This window comes from Malaclemys terrapin, chromosome 3, assembly GCF_027887155.1.
Source record: "Malaclemys terrapin pileata isolate rMalTer1 chromosome 3, rMalTer1.hap1, whole genome shotgun sequence".
NCBI classification, from domain to species: domain Eukaryota; kingdom Metazoa; phylum Chordata; order Testudines; family Emydidae; genus Malaclemys; species Malaclemys terrapin.
In genome coordinates, this window is record NC_071507.1 from 595,781 (window position 1) to 614,388 (window position 18,608).

Consider the following 18,608-nt stretch of genomic DNA (forward strand, 5'->3'; position numbering starts at 1 on the left):
GTAGGATGAGGCTAGCTTCTGAACCTATATACATGTTAATGGTTAATGCTATTTCTGAAGTAATTCTCTGATTGTTGAAAATCTACTTCCATTTTATGTTAACACATACTACAGAAAAGCAAGCAGAAATTGTTTCCAGTTTCAAAATTAGGATGAAATAGTTTCTTGAAAGTCAATGTATAAACAAAGAAATCCCCCCCAAATTTTTCTGCATTTTGACCATCTCTATTCAATATTTACTACTGCAAAATAAGTACACGTAAAACCTATCGAGACTGCCACCATAATCATTCAATCCAAGATTCCATTCCACACCCCAAAAAAAGAAATCTACATTAAGGAAATATTAAGGAGTCTCAGTGGACCAATTGAATTAAGAAACACTGAAGTTGCATGTTTAATCTTAACTCTGACCCTCATGCATACATCTTATGACCAAGTCTTTAATGATATGATCACATGCTACTGCCTCAGTAATAAACCACAACATTGTTCATCTTTGCACCTTCCCTGGCGGAAGAACACCGAATGTGTATCCAGGAGGGAGAGACTCTCCTACTCACTTTCCATATTAAAGTAGTGCTCCCTCCTGCACACCTGGCAAAGTCCTGCAGCGGCTTTTCTGCCCCCTTCATACGTTCCAAGGCACTAGGCATAGGGCTGCACAGCAGTTGGAGGAGTAATTCCCAGCTCAGGTAGATGAAGGAGCCCTAGCTCTGCTCGAGCTAGTGCCTGAAAATAGTCAGATGGCAACTGTGGCTCAGGCTAACCACCCAAGTATGTGCCATGGGGTTGGGCAGGTTTGTAGGTGGGCAACTAGCCCAAGCTGCCTCCCAGGCTGCTGCAGCCACACTGCTGTTGGTAGGTGCTCGCTCTAGAGCTGGGACATCTGCCTGAGTTGGAAATTACACCTCCCATGGTCATCCAAGAGAGGGTTGCTTAGGGGCCTCATTCAGGGCTCCAACACCTGATCCTCAGCAGTCATTCCATTCACAGAACTGGACCGGTCTCTGCCAGTCCGAGTGCAGGCACACGGAGCAGCGACAAGGACTGGGAGTGTCTAACATTCATTGATGGTCTGGAAAAGAGGATGGCAAAAATCGGCAGATGGGTCAAAATTATTTAGGTTACTGAAGATTGCAGAAGACTTTGAGGAGCTTCAGAGGGACCTAACCATGCAAGGCGAATGGGCAGCAGAATGGCAGATGGCAGTCAGGGCTGATAATTGTAAGGTAATCATAGAAATGCAGGTCTGGAAGGGCCCAGGAGAGTCCAGCCCCTGCTCTGAGGCCAGACCAAGTCAACCTAGCCCATCCCTGACAGGCATTTGTCTAACCTGTTCTTACAAACCTCCAACGATGCAGATTTCACAGCCTCCCCAGGCAATGCGCTCTGGAAGAAGTCATTTGAACTATGCATACTGTGACAGGTTGGGTCACAAACGCCCTCAAGACTGTCACTAGATGTGCTGGGATACCACTGAGAACAACCCCCCCCCCCCCCCCCCCGAAAAGGCTTCTCTCCACTCCCGTCTTGCTGGGCTAGACACCAGTCAGCTCCAGCACAGACCAAGAGGTCGTGCCACGCCCCCTTACAGTTCACAGAAACTAAAATTCACTTAGCCCAGGGGCTTCTCAATTAACAGCAACTTTCCCAGCACCCAGTGTTCAGTCTTTCTGGGAGCCTAAGCCACAAATACATCCGTTTTACTCTGTATAAAGCTTATACAGGGTAAACTCAAATTGTCCACCCTCTAACACAGATAGAGAGAGATGCACAGCTGTTTGCTCCCCCAGGTATTAATCAATCACTTACTCTAGGTTTATTAATAAACAAAAGTGATTTTATTAAGTATAAAAAAGTGGGATTTAAGTAGTTTCAAGTAATAACAGACAGAGCAAAGTAATGACAGGTTTCAGAGTAGCAGCCGTGTTAGTCTGTATCCGCAAAAAGAAGAACAGGAGTACTTGTGGCACCTTAGAGACTAACAAATTTATTAGAGCATAATATATATATGCATCCGAAGAAGCGGGCTGTAGTCCACGAAAGCTTATGCTCTAATAAATTTGTTAGTCTCTAAGGTGCCACAAGTACTCCTGTTCTTCTTAGAGCAAAGTAAGTTACCAAGCAAAATAAAGCAAAACACACAAGTCTAACTTAACTCACTAAGGATCTAGTTACAGATACTAACTTCTCACCCTAGCTGTTATCTCAAGTACAATCCTTTTCAGACCAATGTTGTAGTTTATGGCCTGGGTCCAGCAATCACTCACACCCCCATGGTTACAGTTTTGTTTCAGTTTCTTTCAGGCATCTCTTTGGGGTGGAGAGGCCATCTCTTAAGCCAGCTGAAGAGACAAAACGGCGAGGCTTCCAGGGCCTTTTATATTCTCTTGTGGGTGGAAAACCCTTTGTTGTTCTGTGCAAAATCACAGCAACAAGATGGAGTTTGCAGCCACATGGGCAAGTCACATGTCCATGAATGATTCAGCTTTCTGCAGGCCGACGCCATTGTTTACATGTTAGTTTGAACTTTCCCAGGAAAGCACAGATGTGGATCAGCGTCTCCCAAAGTCCATTGTTAATTACTTCCATTGTCCCTTCACAATACATTAGCCAAACCTCCCTCATATGTTTCCTACAGCAAACACTTCAAATACAAGCATAGAGCCAACACTCATAGCTTCAGATATAAAAATGATACATGCATACAAATAGGATGAATATATTCAATAGATCATAATCTTTGCAAAGATGTGTTACATGGCATAACTGGAATATGCTTTATGCTAGATATGTCATATTTATATTTCAATAATCAGAGTGCAACATCACACGTATCCTTCACCAAGTTCTAAATTACTGCATCCACTCAGGAAAGAAACCTGGATGTCACAAAGACAAAGCGGTAAAGTCCTCTGCTCAGTTTGCAGCATCCATCAATACAGATGCAAGAATGTCTAGGGAAGGAAATGGAAATATGGAAAGAGATTCTAATGCTACTATACACATCAATGGAATTACCTCACTTCAAATGCTGTGTTTAGTTTAATTAGAAAAGGGAGACAGCAAGAAACAGTGAGTTCAGAAATGGGTGACTACAATGGTAATGTGAAGACTATGGAAAAGTTTCCATTTGGCAAGAGATTGAAAGAGACTAGAATTGCTTAGGTTAGAAAGGATGGTGCTACAAAGAGCTCCTACTATTCTAGAAGCAGATAAAATTCTTCGGGGTTGCAAACTCAGGGAAAGCGCTGTTTTGATACAAGTGATTTGTGGCACGCTTTAGTCTTTTTATGCCCCATGGGAATGGTTTATGGTTACTGAGGATTTCTACTGCTTAATGTTTCAGGCGGTTTGTAGAAAACTTTTTTGGGGGGGCGGGGGAAAGAGTGGTCATAAAGGAGAATATAGGGTCTATTTGATTACATATCACTTGGAAAGATGATGTTTCCCCTTTGATATATATTTTTTCTTAGCGAGCTAGATGTGAGCTCCAAGTAAAGGTGAGTTGGTCATTTTATAGGTCTCTCACTTCTTTGGGCCAAGTCAGAGATAAATGGGACACATGATAAAGGTGCTGTCATAACAGATTGATTCAGCACCAACTTTGTTTACTATTGATACCGCCAGAGTAGGTTTTGTTTTGTTTTTAAGCATATAAGCTCCAGGGAAATATTTTGTACATAAGCAGGCAGACCACACTGTCTCTCTAAGTCAGTATCTAACTGCAGGAGCAGTTGTTTCCATGCAAAGAATAAAGGCAGGTGGATGTTTTGTTCAGTGGATTCTCTCTGTGGCCAGTCAGATATTCTTTCACATGCATAATTATTCAAAGCCTTTTAAGAAGGAACCAGTCATTGTGAAATCCCCTTGGCAAGAGAAGAATGCAGATGGTTGATGAGACAATATAACACTTTAGGGCACTGATTTGGGTTACACAGAACAGCAGAGTCATCATATTTTGGACCAGCTCCACAATCTTAAGAGGAGGCAAACGTAGGTAGCTTTGGCCAATAAAATTCCACTACAGAAGATTAATAAATCACTCCAACTTTGGAGCCCCATGGAGCATTTCAATGTAGGTTTGGGTTTTTTAAACCATACTTCAATAGACAGATGCAACAAAGGGTTTACATCGGAACCACTTTCTGAAGTTCTATTTAGCAGTTTATGTACAAAAGGGATCTTTAATTTTTCTAGATATGGCTGCAAATAAAGAACATGGAGCTTCCCTGGAGACTCCAGCTGGGCAGACGTGGTGGACACTTTGAAAGAGGATCAAAACTATTATTACATTTCAGGAGCTTCTTCCCATGCCCGTTGGAACAAGTGGTTGAAACTAATATTTGCATTGTTTGTAGAGAGCAGACAAAACCAGGACCCACAGTATTCACAATCCTTCTCATAACAGGGCCCCAATCCCAGTTTAGGTCTTTGGGTGCTACTGCAATGCAAATAAATCCAATATTATACGGTGTGAGATTGTGCAGAACTGGGGGAGGGGATCCACTGTGGCCCAGGTGCTTTTTTGGCTCTGTTCCAAACTAGACCCTAGAGCTTTTGGGTCCATTATCAGAAAACCCCTCCCCACGCCCCCAATCCTTTAGCCACTTTGGGAAGGTCAAATCTATGTTAATCGGTATCTGATTCGCCCTGTCTACACTAGCTTTGTCTGAACGCAATCAGGCTTGGATAGCAGAGTGCCTAATCTCTCCTGCCCAGAGCCGAAAGTGGCCTAGCTTTCTTTTCCCATGGTCCCCTCCCTTAGGGTCAGAGAACAGCCTGGGGCTCTTTGGGGCCTTTTCCACATGGAGGGCACTTTTAAATGAAAAGGTTGGTCTCCGGGCCCATGCCAGCCAGCTCTGTGCTTTGGCTGGGACCTGTGCAGAACTAGCCATATTCAGGAAGTGATTAGAAGGACAAGTCATCATACCAGCTGGCAGCCTGTGCTCCCCTCCACCAGAGGCCTGCGTGCACATTCTACTCTCATTAAGGTTCTTCTTTGAGCATTTGTCCAGAGGGATCCCGTTCTAGGGTCGCAGGCACTCCAGGTGCATGAGAATATTGTGCGCATGGGGCACGTGCTTCTACAGTGAGTCACACGGACAGACTGTCTCGACTGTGACTGCAAAATAAGTCTTCCTTCTTTGCAGTCTTTCTTGCTCTCCAGTTACGCACTGAACCCAGAGGGGCCAGCTCAATCACAGGGACCATCTCTTGTACAGCACCTAGCCTGTGTCTGGGGCTCGTCGGTGCTACAGCAGTACAAATAATCAACAGCAGTAACCAGACACTCAGCCCTTCTCTTAAGCTTAGAAGTGGAGGGTAACACCCTGTTTACTATCGATCTTTCCAGAAGGGTTGGGAGACCCATGCCAAGATAGATGGGTGTCATGCTAACGGATCAGATAAGCTGTGGCGTTTCCGAGGAACTGCATCCAGACGGACTGGAACGGAAGAGGACGACTCGAAAAGCTGATCCCACGTTGGTAGTGCTGTGGCTAGAAGAGGAGTAGTAATATACTCAGGGTGAAAAAAAGTTCACGCTAGAGCTAAAGTTCTCAACCACACAAAGAACTTCATTAGTTTGGACTGAAAGTTGCTCAACTGCATTTCCTGTCAATGCTATCAATAAAAATCAAAGAAAGCACCAGTTAAACAGAGATTCCATCTAGACCAACCTCATCCTTTAGCCTCCCCATCACCCAACTTTGTCATGCACAAACGTGCTCTTCACTTCCAGAGCACGCTTCCTTTCACCTGCCGTGCACAGCCAGTCACACCACGCACGCATCCCGCTCTCTGCAGCCACGCTCAGACCTGCATTCTGAATTACATGTTTGCCAGCAGCTCAGAAGGGCCGCGGTTGATGCTCAGGGTCCCGCTATGCAAGTGAAAGACAGGCCCTACCCTGAAAGGATTGCAGTCTAAGTACGTCTGACTTCACCAGCTTGAAGACGCAGTCCTTGCAGATGGGGAGCGGTGGGGTCTAGGGCATGCTGTTGTGTATGGAAAGCGTGGGCTTCGCAAGGAGGTTGGGCGTGAATGGGAGCAGGGCTGTGGGACCCAGACGCCGCCCGAGGTGGTAAGATGAACCCCGCCACGGCCACAAGCCACTAACACTCCCGGTGTGGCTGGGACAGGCCCAGCTTTTGGAAACCCACCACAGGGTAAGTGCCATGCCAGCTGATGTCCCAGAACTCCTCCCAGCTATGCTGTCTTGCCCTCCCTTTCCCCTGCCTGCTGGAACAGAGCTGCCCCTCAGTTCCCCCCCACCCCCCCCGGAGCCCTGCTTGGCCCTGCGCTGGCTGCTGCTCGGTGGGAAGCTTTCACAGTGAGCTGGAACAAACCATCCTCTCCCATCCCCACGCAGAGCCAGCCCTATACCTTTGCTCATGCTTGTCCTCCGCTACCCTGGGGAAGGGGAGCTGGGCGGGGGTGGGGGGAGAGAAAACAGCTGTTCAAGTGTTTCTCCAGCCCCCTTCCTGGCTCACTGGTGGGAAACCCCCATGCTCTGCTCCCCCCGCCCTTTCCTGGCAATGACCAACTGCCTAGGGGCCTAGCAGGGAGTGCTGCACAGTGAGCCGCCGGGAGAGCCTGATGGGGACGCAGAGATGCTGCTGCCTCTGCCCTTAGGCCTGGATTGTTTCCATGCCATTGTGCTGGTGATTGTACGTTGCAGGCTGAAGCTTTAAAGTCCAAACAGATCTCCAAGCCAAGTTCCTAAGGCAATCTCCCCCTCCCGCTGCCTGGCCCATTGTGCAGGTCCACTTATGGAAGTGGAGCCAGCGTGCCCATGGCCTTTCGGATTCCTGTTGAGTTCTGACTGTTATATTTGCTTTTTTCTGTGCACCTGAAGCTCTTCTTAGCACCCACCCAAGAAAGTATTCTCTAGATTCTATGCCATTCCACACGGCTGAGCTTTGTGGAAAGGTCTCATTCCCAGGCTGCATTTTCGCAAAGGCCAGCTTCTCTTTTTCATTCCTTCTTTCCCCTCCTGCCCCAGCTCCAGAGAGAACCATCTGGATGTTTTGGGTCAGCCTTTAAACCCCCTTTTTAAAAAAAAATAAAAAAAAAAGAAGGTTTGCAGTTGGGCTCACAACCCATTGGTGGCAGTGTACAAGGAGCACTTTAGAACACGGGTATCCTGGCCATAGAGGCAACTCACAAGAGAGTGTCCCCGTTATTCTTGCAAGAGACAAATGGCCAGGCAGAGGCTTTCCATAAGGAATTATTTCCCTAGTGGTCAGCTGAAAACGTACAGCACCATTCAACAGCTGTAACAAAACAGCATTTACTCTTACAGGTGGAGACAGAGGTCCAGCTGTGCCTACCCTGCTGTGACACTGGTCTTGTAATACACATTGTTACCACAAATTTAGTGCTAGCTCACACTGCAGACCGATGCCGGTTTGTCCACATCACTGGATCAATAGAGACAGAAGCAGGGCAACCTTTCCCCGCAGGTCTGGAGTCACCATAAGGAGGATAAGAGAAGATGAGGGAAGAGTAAAAGAGAAGGTCCTCTCACCGATCAGTAACTGGTTAAAAGATAGGAAATGAAGGGTAGGAATAAATGGTCGGTTTTCAAAGTGGAGAGAGGTGAATATTGGGGTGTTCCAGGGGTCTGTACTGGGACCAGTGCTGTTCAACATATTCATAGATGATCTGGAAAAGGAGCAAAAACAATGAGGGGGCAATGTTGGAAGAGAATACAAAACTACTCAAAATAGTTAACTCCAAAGCAGACTGTGAAGAGCCACAGAATGATTTCATAAAACCGAATGACTGGATAACAAAATGGCAGATTAAATTCAAATGTAGGTAAAAGCAAAGTAATTCACATTGGAAAACAATGCCAACTATACATACAAAATGATGGTATCTAAATTAGCTGTTATCCACAATGACGCCAAGATTTTTCTTGAGTGGTAGTTCTCTTAAAACATCCACTCAATGTGCAGTGGTAGTCAAAAAAAAAAAAAAAGCAAACAATGTTGGGAATCATTAGGAAAGGGATAGATAATAAGACAGACAATATATTGCCTCTATATAAATCCATGGTACGCCCACACCTTGACTACTGCACGTAGATCTCGGTGCCCCATCTCAAAAGAGATATTAGAATTGGAAAAGCTACAGAGAAAGGCAACCCCGAAGATTAAGGGCATGGAACAGCTTCCTTATGAGGAGAGATTAAAAAGACTGGTGCTGCTCAGTTTGGAAAAGATGACTAAGGGGGGATAGGATAGGGGGTCTATAAAATCATGATTGGTGTGGAGAAAGTAAGTGTTATTTTTTCCTTGTCATAACACAAGAACAAGGAGTCACCCAATGAAATTAATAGGAGCAGATTTAAAAACAAAACAAAAAGGAAGTATTTCTTCACACAATACACAGCCAACCTGTGGTACTCAGCCAGGGATGTTGTGAAGGTCAAAACTATAACAAGGTTCAAAAAAGAATCAGATGTCTTCCTGAAGGATAGGTCCATCAGTGGCTATTAGCAGAGATGGTCAGGGACTCAACCCCATGTTCTGGGTGTCCCCAGCCCCTTGACTGTCAGAAGCCATAATGGGTCAGACCATTCTTATGGTCTGTGCCCTATAGGCAGGATGGGATGCCCCCTGGAGCAGAAAAACTATGCACGCTCTTCCCAGGAGAGGGACTGTGACTGGTGTCCACCTCTACCAGCCTAATCAACCAAAGGCAGCTGAAGTGCAAGAGCCAGCCTGCTTTCTCTACTAGTCTGCTTGAACCCTGCCCGGCCAGACCTGCCCTAGGGCTGACTGAGGCCTGTTCAGTGCTGGGCTGTCTGCTGAGGCTGCCAGGGAAAATCAGTCATGACCATGGTTTGGGGAACATGGACTTTTGCCCTCGAGACGTTAACTTGAGACCACCAGCTAGTTTCACACAGGCACTGAGCAGCCTCCGGGGAGAACGCTTGGTCTCTGCCACACTGGGCTGGATGCAATGACCCCCCCGTAGCTGCCTGCAGCGCTGGTGAGCCTGGAGTCTCCCAGGTAACCGCTGAGCCAGCTCTGCTACCGGCCGCTCAGACAGCAACAGCTCACACGAAGGCCGCTGTTGGCAGCTACGTTCAGGACCCACCACAGCCCCTCCCTCTCCCCTAGCCGTGTGGCCCAGGGCGGACATGGGAAGGAGTTAACCTGCTGGATGCCTTAGTGTGGAAGAGGGATGGCAACTCAGAACGAGGGTTTCCTTCTTGTGCCCACCAGTCCAGCCCTTAGAGCTGCTAAATCCTTCTTTGCTGCTGGCAGCTGCAGCTGTCTGACTGGTCTGACCTACCCCTGCGCCGACTGCCATCTCCAGATGGACTGAAGGCACGGCCCCATGCACAACACCATGCAGGAACCCAACACCCAAGAGACACTAGCACAGGTGATGGTAACGCTCACATCCCCTGACCAGGTGTGGGTAGAAACAAACAGTCCTAGTCACCCTGCTACCTGATGGTCTCACAGCAGCTGCCAATCTATAACCAGACTCACAAACTGTCCACAGGGCCAGCAGATTTGCATCATCTTTATTGGCTGCCTTTCCCAGACAAGCACTTCCATCTTGTCTTGAGCATGTTTCAAGCAAACTGCTCTAATCTCTACTAGACAGTGGAAAGCATCTGATGGCACTTGCAAGGTGAGAGGAGATGAAGAGAGGTAGGTATCAGCAGTGCAATTAAGTCACCGTAGCCCGAGGCGCCTAGCATCATTCTACCCCTGGTGTGGGTGCTGACAAATGCCGACATGTTCGTGACAATTGGTATTACAGATGGGGAAACAGAAGCAACTCCCTTAGGCACAGGGAGGTTCCGTGACTTGTCTGGAAGGCCCTGTGGTCTGCTGGATTTGGAATAGGATTAGGTTCTAATCTGGACACTGACTTGAGGTGTGGGGATTTGGCAACTTCCTCCCAGCCTTGTTTTTTCTCCACCTGCCTTCCAGGCAGAATTCATGCTGAACTTGGAGATGAGTGGATGAAAGATGTTATGTCAGAGCTGTAAACACAACAGTTCTTGGCTTTGTGCCTTGCCTCAAGTCTGCTGGGTCTCACTCGCCTCTCCTCCACCTCAGCCCCCAGACCATGGCCAGCTTGGAACTCCCAAGGCCCATCAGCGCAGCCGGCTGTGACCTGGAAAAATCCACACCAGGGGGATCTCCAGGCCAAGTCAGTATAAACAACAATCCCAACCTCTCCAAATATAGTCAAAGGCCCGGCCTCACTGAAACCAGCTCAGTAAGAGACGTCAGGCCGGCCCCTTTTCTAAACAGGACTTTCAGAAGTCAGAACAATCAAACCATGACTAATGCTTTCAAGTGTCCCAGTTCCCTCCCTCCCTATCCCCAGCAACTGTCCAAAATAAACAGATTAAGAAAATTACTGCCCCCCCCCATATAGCATGTGGGGCTGACGGGTGAGCTTGGGGGCTGACGGGTGAGCTTGGGGGCTGACGGGTGAGCTTGGGGGCTGACGGGTGAGCTTGGGGGCTGACGGGGGGCAGGTCTCAGGACTGGGCTTTTAATGCAAGGCAGAACCTGAACAGTGGAAGGATCCAGTCCCTGCAAATTAATGAAACGCCCAAGTGACACTTTGACAAGGTCCCGCACCAAAGGCTCTTAAGCAAAGCCAGCAGTAGTGGGATAGGTCCTCTCATGGATCAGTAACTGGTTCAAAGATAGGAAACAAAGGATATGAATTAATGGTTAGTTTTCAGAATGGAGCGTGGTAAACAGCGGGGTCCCACAGGGGTCTGTACTGGGACCAGTGCTGTTCAACATAGTCATAAATGATCTGGAAAAGGGATCAATAGTGATGGGGCAAAGCTTGCAGAAGATACAAAATTACTCATGGTGGTTAAGTCCAAAGCTGACTGTAAAGAGTTACAAAGGGATCTCACAAAACTGGGTGACCGGGTGACAAAATGGCAGATGAAATTCTATGTTGATAATACAAAGTAATGCACATGGGGAAACAATCCCAGCTATACATATAAAATGATGGGATCTAAATTAGCTGTTCCCACTGAAGAAAGATGTTGGCATCATTGTAGATAGTTCTCTGAAAACATCCACTCAATGTGCAGCAGCAGTCAAAAAAGCAAACAGAATATTGGGAACCATTAGGAAAGGGGATAGACCCATGTTGTGCCCACACTTTGAACAGTGTGTGCAGTTCTGGTCACCCCATCTCAAAAAAACATTAGAGCTGGAAAAGGTACAGAGAAGGGCAACATACATAAGGAGATGTAGGGAACGGTTTCCATATGAGGAGAGATTAAAAAGTCTGGGGATGCTCAGCTTAAAGATGACTGAGGGGGAACATGATAGAGGTCTATAAGATCATGACTGGTGTGGAGAAAATTAATAGGAAAGTGTTATTTACTCCTCCACATTAGCTGGCTGAGCCAGGCAAGTGGGCATGCTCTGACCATCCTTGCAGACGGCACACACAACACATGCTCCTCCAGGCACCCAGCAGTCCCAGGGCAGTACAGCTCCATTCTGCCCCCTGCAAGTGCTGCTTTCCCCTTGCAGCCAGCCAGCCCTGGGATTTCAGTGATCAGAACGGGAAAGAAATGAGAGGTGTAGAGGGGTCACTGCAGAAGAAGTGGGAGGATCTGGCAAGACTCTGGTTGCAGGGGAAGGGAAGCAGAGCCAACTGGGACCCAGAAGCAGTGAGCTGAGGAGGTGGGGAGGAGAGCGGCACTGCCCGACAGGAGGGTCTGGCACAGAACAGGAGTTTTCCTTGACAAAACTAGCAAGCCCCTCAGCAGGGAGTAGGGGAGATGGGCTGTCTGAGAAGAGAGACAAAGGCAAAGAAGAGCCGTCAGGTGTTGGGGCATGGGAGAATACCACGGAGGAGAGGTGAAGACAGAGGGAACTCATTAGCAATGGAAATCCACTCTGTCCCCAGGCACATGGCAAAGCAGGTACAGGGGAAGCAGAGGTCAGAAGAGAAGACAGAGTGGGCATGATCAGGACAGGCAGAGGGCTGAGGGAGGGCAGCACAATGGAAGAAAAGGCAGAGTTGGAGGGTGACACCTTGTTTTTCCCATGCTGAGTCCATGGCCAGTGAGCAGAGAAGGCAATAAAATCGATGGGCCTTGAGTGAGATCAGGAAAGGTTTGGGGTGAAATTCACCCCATGCAGAGGGCTGGCACAGGCCCTCTGCATGAAGGGTGCAGGGCTGGAGGAGACAAAGGGTGAGATTACAGAGCACAGGAAGAGAGGCAGGAAGCGGTTCTGGGAAGAGGCAAGCAGCAGTGGCTGGGGACGCCTACATCATGAGTGGCAGAAACAGAACGAAGGAAATGGGCTCAGACTGGGGGGGGTCGTGTAAGGAGAAGTTGGACCGGAGGCACCAGCCTTGGCACATCAACCATGTGAAAGTGGGAATCACCTAGAGTTGGAGTAGGGGAGTCAGAGGTTAGTCAACGCAGGAGGAGCTGGGGCAACGACAGACAATGCCCACATGGCTGGAGAAGGGACAGATGTCTCCAATGGGATGAACTTCAGAGATGGGAAGGAGACAGGTGGCAGAGGTTGGGCAGGAAAAGCAAAACCTGATGGGCCACTAGGGTTTCCCCAGCCGGGTGCAGGAAGGCCCAGTGACGGTAGCAAGGCTTCAGGGAGACCTCCGGGAGGAGGGAGCAGGTGACAAAGGCAGATAGGGTGCGGATTGGAGACTGAGTAGGTGTTTCTCAGGGAGCGGGCTCGAGAACATGCTGACTCCAAGGTGAGCGGGAACCTCAGACACTACTGCTAGTGAACTACCTAGGAGAGCAATTAAAGCGGGGACTTGATCAGCAGCTGGAATAACAGGCAGTTTCCTGAGCACTCCAGAGTTTTGCTTGCTGATTTCTTGCCCACACAAACCCTTCTGAGTTACCGAGGGACCCATGCAGGAGTATTTACAAGTCTTCAAAACCTGGCTCCCCAGCAGCCAGACCAGATATTCCAGCAAGTAACAGCTCATGTGCAGAGCAGTTCAGAAGAGGGTTGGGTATACCTCCAACACTGAACTCAGATAGCAGAGACACTGAAGGCTTCTGAACGACTGAGGCCTGCCCAGGCATGGGAGTAACCGTGACGCTAACATCTTTCCCTGGCAGTGCCAGTCACTTCCAGGTAGACACAGGGGCTTTAGGCCAAGACTTTCAAAAGGAAGCAGACATTCTGGATGCCTCCACTTCTGATGCCCAATCAGAGTGCCCTAAAAGGGGCATGACTGTGAGGAGTTCAGAGCTGAGCTGCCCGAAAGTGGTTTCTATTTGGGTGCCCATGAAGTACGCCACCCCAAGGCACTTTTTGAAAATCCTGATCATCATTCCCCCGAGAATGTCTCAGGGCTGGCCAGGGGCTACATTTGCTGCTTCTCAGCTTGATACCTGAACCCTTTCCAAACATGAGACCAGCCAAGGACAAACAGCGAACACTGCACTTCTAGTGCAATCACCAGAGGTTTGCATTGGTGGGGAAGGGCACTGAGCAAGGAGAGCTGGGCTCTGTTCCTGCCTGTGTCTCCGACTCCCTGTGGGATCTTGAGCAAGCCACTTCCCTTTCCCATGCCTCAGTTTCCCACCTGTCAAATGGGGCTAATAACCCTGCCTCTCTACCACTCAGTCTATTTAGCTTGGAAGAGCTCTTTGGGGCCCTTCTATTTATTTGTACACTGTCTGCCACAATGGCGTTTGAGTATCAGTTGTGACCTCTAGGCACACACAAGCAGCATTGCTTATAAGAAACCCTAATAAAGTTGCAAGCTTTCCAAACATTAGCTGAATAGCAGCCTTTTTACAGTTATTGATCGGTCATGACTACACAGCCCCCCACTCAGCAGCAAATCAAATTCCAGTGGTGGAATATATTGGATTAGCTAATACATTTGTGCACTTGGTTTCCCACCACTCAGTAAAGCAGGCATACATCACTGGAGTACCACAAGCACTGTACAAAACCCTGTTCTTTTCCATGAGGAATATTGTCAATGGTCTCCTTTGCAGGCTCAAGGAGAGCAGATTACTACTCCCTCCAGGGTAGGGAGTGTCAGAGAGATGAAGTCTCAGGGCCCAGTTCCCTACCTTGTGCACTAGTGTAAAGCGAGGATAAAATTCCCCCACTCTGATCAGGCAGCACTTTAGATTCACTCTGTGCCACTGTAAATGACACTGCAAGGCACAGGGCCATGACCCTTAAACCCTTAAAGGCCTGAAATGGTACCTGCAGCAATCAGATTGCAAATGCCAAACTCCTGGGGGAGAATTAGAGCAAGAGATTGCTCAAAGCTGAGTGAATCCAAGGAAGGGGTGGCTACCTGTTTGACAGACAAGCTTTTATTGACTTTAAGTTGGGCCAGGTGAAGCTTTAAGGAGGATTAGAAATGTAGGCTATACCTGCTCTTTATAGGTTTTAAACTCAACCTTGAGGATGAGGCAGCAAAGGTTAAGGCAAGAATGACCAGTAACCAGCACAGCTGCCAATTCTTTGTTAATAATTGTACTGGGCCACAAACCAGGGGAGTCTGTTGGAGATGGGCAGCTGGAGGGTATTTACCTGGAGGCACTGAGCACAAAAAGGGGTGTGAGAGGGTTAGTGAATTTAGGGGTTAGTTCTGACTGTAGGATGTGCAAGAGGGTGATGCCCCCTGGGTGGAGTGGAGGGTACCCGTTACAGGTGAGCGTGTACAAGGATTGAGCAGCTGGGAAGGCAGGTAGAAAACACCACTGGATAATTAGACTGATACAAACAGAGAGGGAGAGAGCTGTCAAACTCATGAACGAATGAATGAATGAACACTTGCTCTCGCAGTATGCCCAGCTCTGGTCAGGTAATTGCAATTGTGGGGGTAACAGTGTTTTTCTGAAAGCCCCAGGGGCTGGAGTACTGTGAAAATAGGAGGATCCCAGCTTTCACTTTTTAAAAACAGAGCGATTTTCTATCACTCCTGGTTGTGGGAAAAAGCAGGACAGTGTGACCCCAGAAAGCAAATGGAGAACTCAACATGTATTTTTTTTTAAATCTCATGATTTTAAGCTAATCACATGATTTGGGGAAGTCTGGCTCATGATTTTTCAACATCTGGGGCCGCCAGTGCTGCTTTCTGTGAAATGTGAGTGAAAGCAGTAAAAATCAAATGCACACACAACTGTGCCCTTGTGGTTTTACTACAGCTTTCATGTTCAGACTTCAGTTTTCCCTGGCATTTGCTGCATTTCTACAATATTCTGGCAGTTGGGTTTCACCCTCTTGTCCCGAGGTTGTTTAGTATACACAGCTGGAGGAGGAGAAGCCCGGAGATTACTATTCTATTAAGGAATTAAACTAAAATGTCAGGTGAGAGCCAGCCATACTTCCAGCTAGACAAAGCCTATGTGATGACTGCTTTTTAACGGATTTCCTAATAGGACCGATCCCATATTACTCGGAAAGAGAATTAGAGTTTAATCAAGTCGGCAGATTATCTGCTTTGCCCAGGGAACCGGATTAAATACCTAGCGGGAAGGGACGGTGGGTTTGTTTTGAAAGGCAAGGACAAAAATCAATACACGTCTGATAGCAACATGTTAAATCCAGCAGATTCACCAACCCGGAGCCCTCCTTGCATATGCCCGGCTCTGCTCTTCCTTGCAAGAGAGGCACCTTGGCAGGCAATTAACAGCATTGCTGTGAGCCATGATGGAGGGGCTCGTCCTCCCCGGGCTGAGCCCGCTTCTGCTCGGATGTGCCGGGATCCCCTCGCCGGCTGGCCTAGTGCCCTTCCTCTGCCCTCTCCCCATCGCAGCCCCGTCCCCTTACCCAGCGCTCGCTGTCCTGCTCCGGGCGGCACGTTCCCGTCTCCCGGTCGGAGCCAGCGGCGCTGAGAGAAACCCGCCGAGCCGAGACCAGGCTCCGCCCGGAGCCCCACGGTCCGCCCCAGCGGGCTCGGTCCCTCTCCCTGGCTCTGGGGGTGCCAGGGGGCAGCTCGCCTCTCCCGGTGCCGGCTCAGCCAGGGGTCCCCGCGGGCTCGGGGACGCCGGCCCGGGCGAGCCTGACCACAGCAGCCCCGCAAGCGCTCTCCGTCCTCCCGCTCCCTCCTGCGGCAGCCACAGCCCGGGAGACGCTTGACGCGGTGGGGGTCGGTCCCCCGGGTGGACCCCAGCCCCGAGCCCCTGCCCGGCCCCTGGGCTCTGCACAATTGCAGCTAAATGGCTCGTAGCGAGCTTGTCCCCCCCGCCCCCCGCGGACTGGACCCGACCTGACCCGGGCTGCCGCCCCTCCGGCTCCCCGCCCCCGCGGCACGGGAGGGAAATACAAATCCCCACCGCCAGACGTCCGGCAGCGCTGCCCGGAGCGCCCTGGCCGGAGCCGCTGGTTCCCCGCGGGACCTCCCGTCCCCCTGCACCCCCGGCGGGGCCCCCAGGTGCGTGCGCCCAGGCCGGGATGGTCCCTGCGCTCCGCGCCCGGGCCGGGCCACCTGCGTCCAGGAACCGGCTCCTACCTGGGCCCGCAGAGCTGCTCAGCGGCGGGCGGGCAGCGCCCGGGCCATGGCGGGGAAGGAGGCGCGGGGCCGGGGCTGTCAGCAGGAGCGCGTTTGGCCCGGCAGCCGCCCCCTCCTCATGCTCCGAGCGGGGAGAAGCGGCGGGTCCCCCGGCGGGCGGGCGGGCGAGCGAGCGGCGAGAGCCGGCAGGTTTCCGCAGCGCGCCCGGCAGTGCCGTGCCCGCCTCCCCGGCCGCCGCTGCGCTCTGGCTGCGAGTGAGGGGCTGGCTCCGCGCCAGCGCTCTTATCAGCTCGGACCCTCCCACCCGCCTCCCTCCCGGCCCGGGCCCCCGCCCCCGCCCGCGGTCCAGCCCCGGGCCCCGGGCCCCAGCGCAGCGCCCTCCGCCGGGCCGCCCAGCCAGCAGCCCCGGCCGCCAGCATCTCGGGCCGGAGTCCCCCGCGCCGCGCCCCGCCCCGCCCCGCGGGGACAGACAAGTTCAGGGGAGCCCTGGCAGCTAGCGGGAACTGGGGCGGGGGTGCTGCACCCCCTGGCTTGAAGTGGGGGTTTCCATCTGATCCAGGGTGTACAGCTGGGTTCAATGGCTCTCAGTCTCCCCCCCACACACACACACATTGTTCCAGCCCCCTGGAGAGAAGTGGGTTCCCCTGGGAGATCACTGGGGAGCGGCCCAGGCTGCTGGGGAGGGCAAGGAGCGAACTGGGGGAGTTGGGGGGAGGGAGAAAGGAGTGGGGAATGGGGGAATGTATAAGGACCAAGCCCTGCTCCCTGCCGTTTCTGTCGCACTGGGGGAGTTGCTCCAGAGTTGGCCCCAGTTAAGGGGCTCTCAGAGATGCAGGGAATGGTTCTTGCACTGGAGGCAGCTCGCCCTTCGCCACCATGGGTTGGGTTTGTCCCAGACAGAGCTAGAGCTCAGCCCCATCTGTTGTTGTTATGATGGCAAAGGGTAAAGGCCCCCATGCAGATCAAGGTCCCATTATTCTAGGTGCTCTACACATAGCAAGAGCTAGTCCCTGCCCCAAAGTGCTTGCAGTCTAAATGGACAAGAAACATTACTAGCCACATGAGACTAAGTGACTTGCCCAGCGTCGCATAGGAAGTCAGTGGCAGAGCAGTGAACTGACCCATGTTGGCCAAGTTCCAGGCCTTTAACCACAAAACCATCCTTTCCTGTTCCCCCAGCCTTCCTCATTTCACATCCCTACCCCACTGTAAAATGCATGCCTTCCTTCCTGTGCCTGGGAAGGTCTCAGTGTGAGTGCTTTCAGCAGACTCTGCCAACACTCATCTACCCCATAAGACCATAAGAATGGTCATACTAGGTCAGACCAAAGGTCCATCTAGCCCAGTATCCTGTCTGACAGTGGCCCATGCCAGGTTCTTCAGAGGGAATGAATGGAACAGGGCAATTGTCGAGTTATCCATTCACTGTCACCCATTCCCAGATTTTGGCAAACAGAGGCTAGGGACACCATCCCTGCCCATTCTGGCTAATAGCCATTGATGGACCTATCCTCCATGAACTTATCTAGTTCTTTTTGAACCTCGTTATAGTTTTGGCCTTCACAACATCCCTGGCTGAGTACCACAGGTTGTGCATTGTATGAAGAAATACTTCCTTTTGCTTGTTTTAAAACTGCTCCTATTAATTTCATTTGGTGATGCCTAGTTCTTGTGTTATGAGGAGTAAATAACACTTCCTTATTTACTTTCTCCACACCAGTCATGATTTTATAGACCTCTATCATATCCCCCTTAGTCGTCTCTTTTCCAAGCTGAAAAGTCCCAGTTTTATTAATCTCTCCTCATATGGAAGCTGTTCCATGCCCCTAATCATTTTTGTTGCCCTTTTCTGAACCTTTTCCAATTCCAATATATCTTTTTTGAGATGGGGCAACCACATCTGCACGCAGTATTCAAGATGTGGGCCGTACCATTGATTTATATAGCAGCAATATGATATTTTCTGTCTTACTATCTATCCCTTCTCCTGGGAGCTTTTTTGACTGCTGCTGCACATTGAGCGGCTATTTTCAGAGAACTATCCACAGTGACTCCAAGATCTTTCTTGAGTGGTAACAGCTAATTTAGACCCCATCATTTTATACGTATAG

The 18,608-nt window shown here is 50.1% G+C and overlaps 1 protein-coding gene across 9 annotated transcripts in view; it reads right to left on the minus strand.

Annotated features, from left to right (window-relative positions):
* SLC8A1 (solute carrier family 8 member A1) overlaps positions 1-18,608 on the minus strand; it is a 333,147-nt gene that overhangs the window by 287,275 nt on the left and 27,264 nt on the right. Inside the window, exon 1 of one of the 9 annotated variants that reach the window (XM_054022268.1) lies at positions 16,498-16,637. The exons of the other annotated variants lie outside the window; for them this stretch is intronic. The gene's annotated coding sequence lies outside the window, so the exon portion shown is untranslated. Of the gene's footprint in view, positions 1-16,497; positions 16,638-18,608 lie in introns of those variants that run through there. 9 annotated transcript variants of the gene reach the window in all.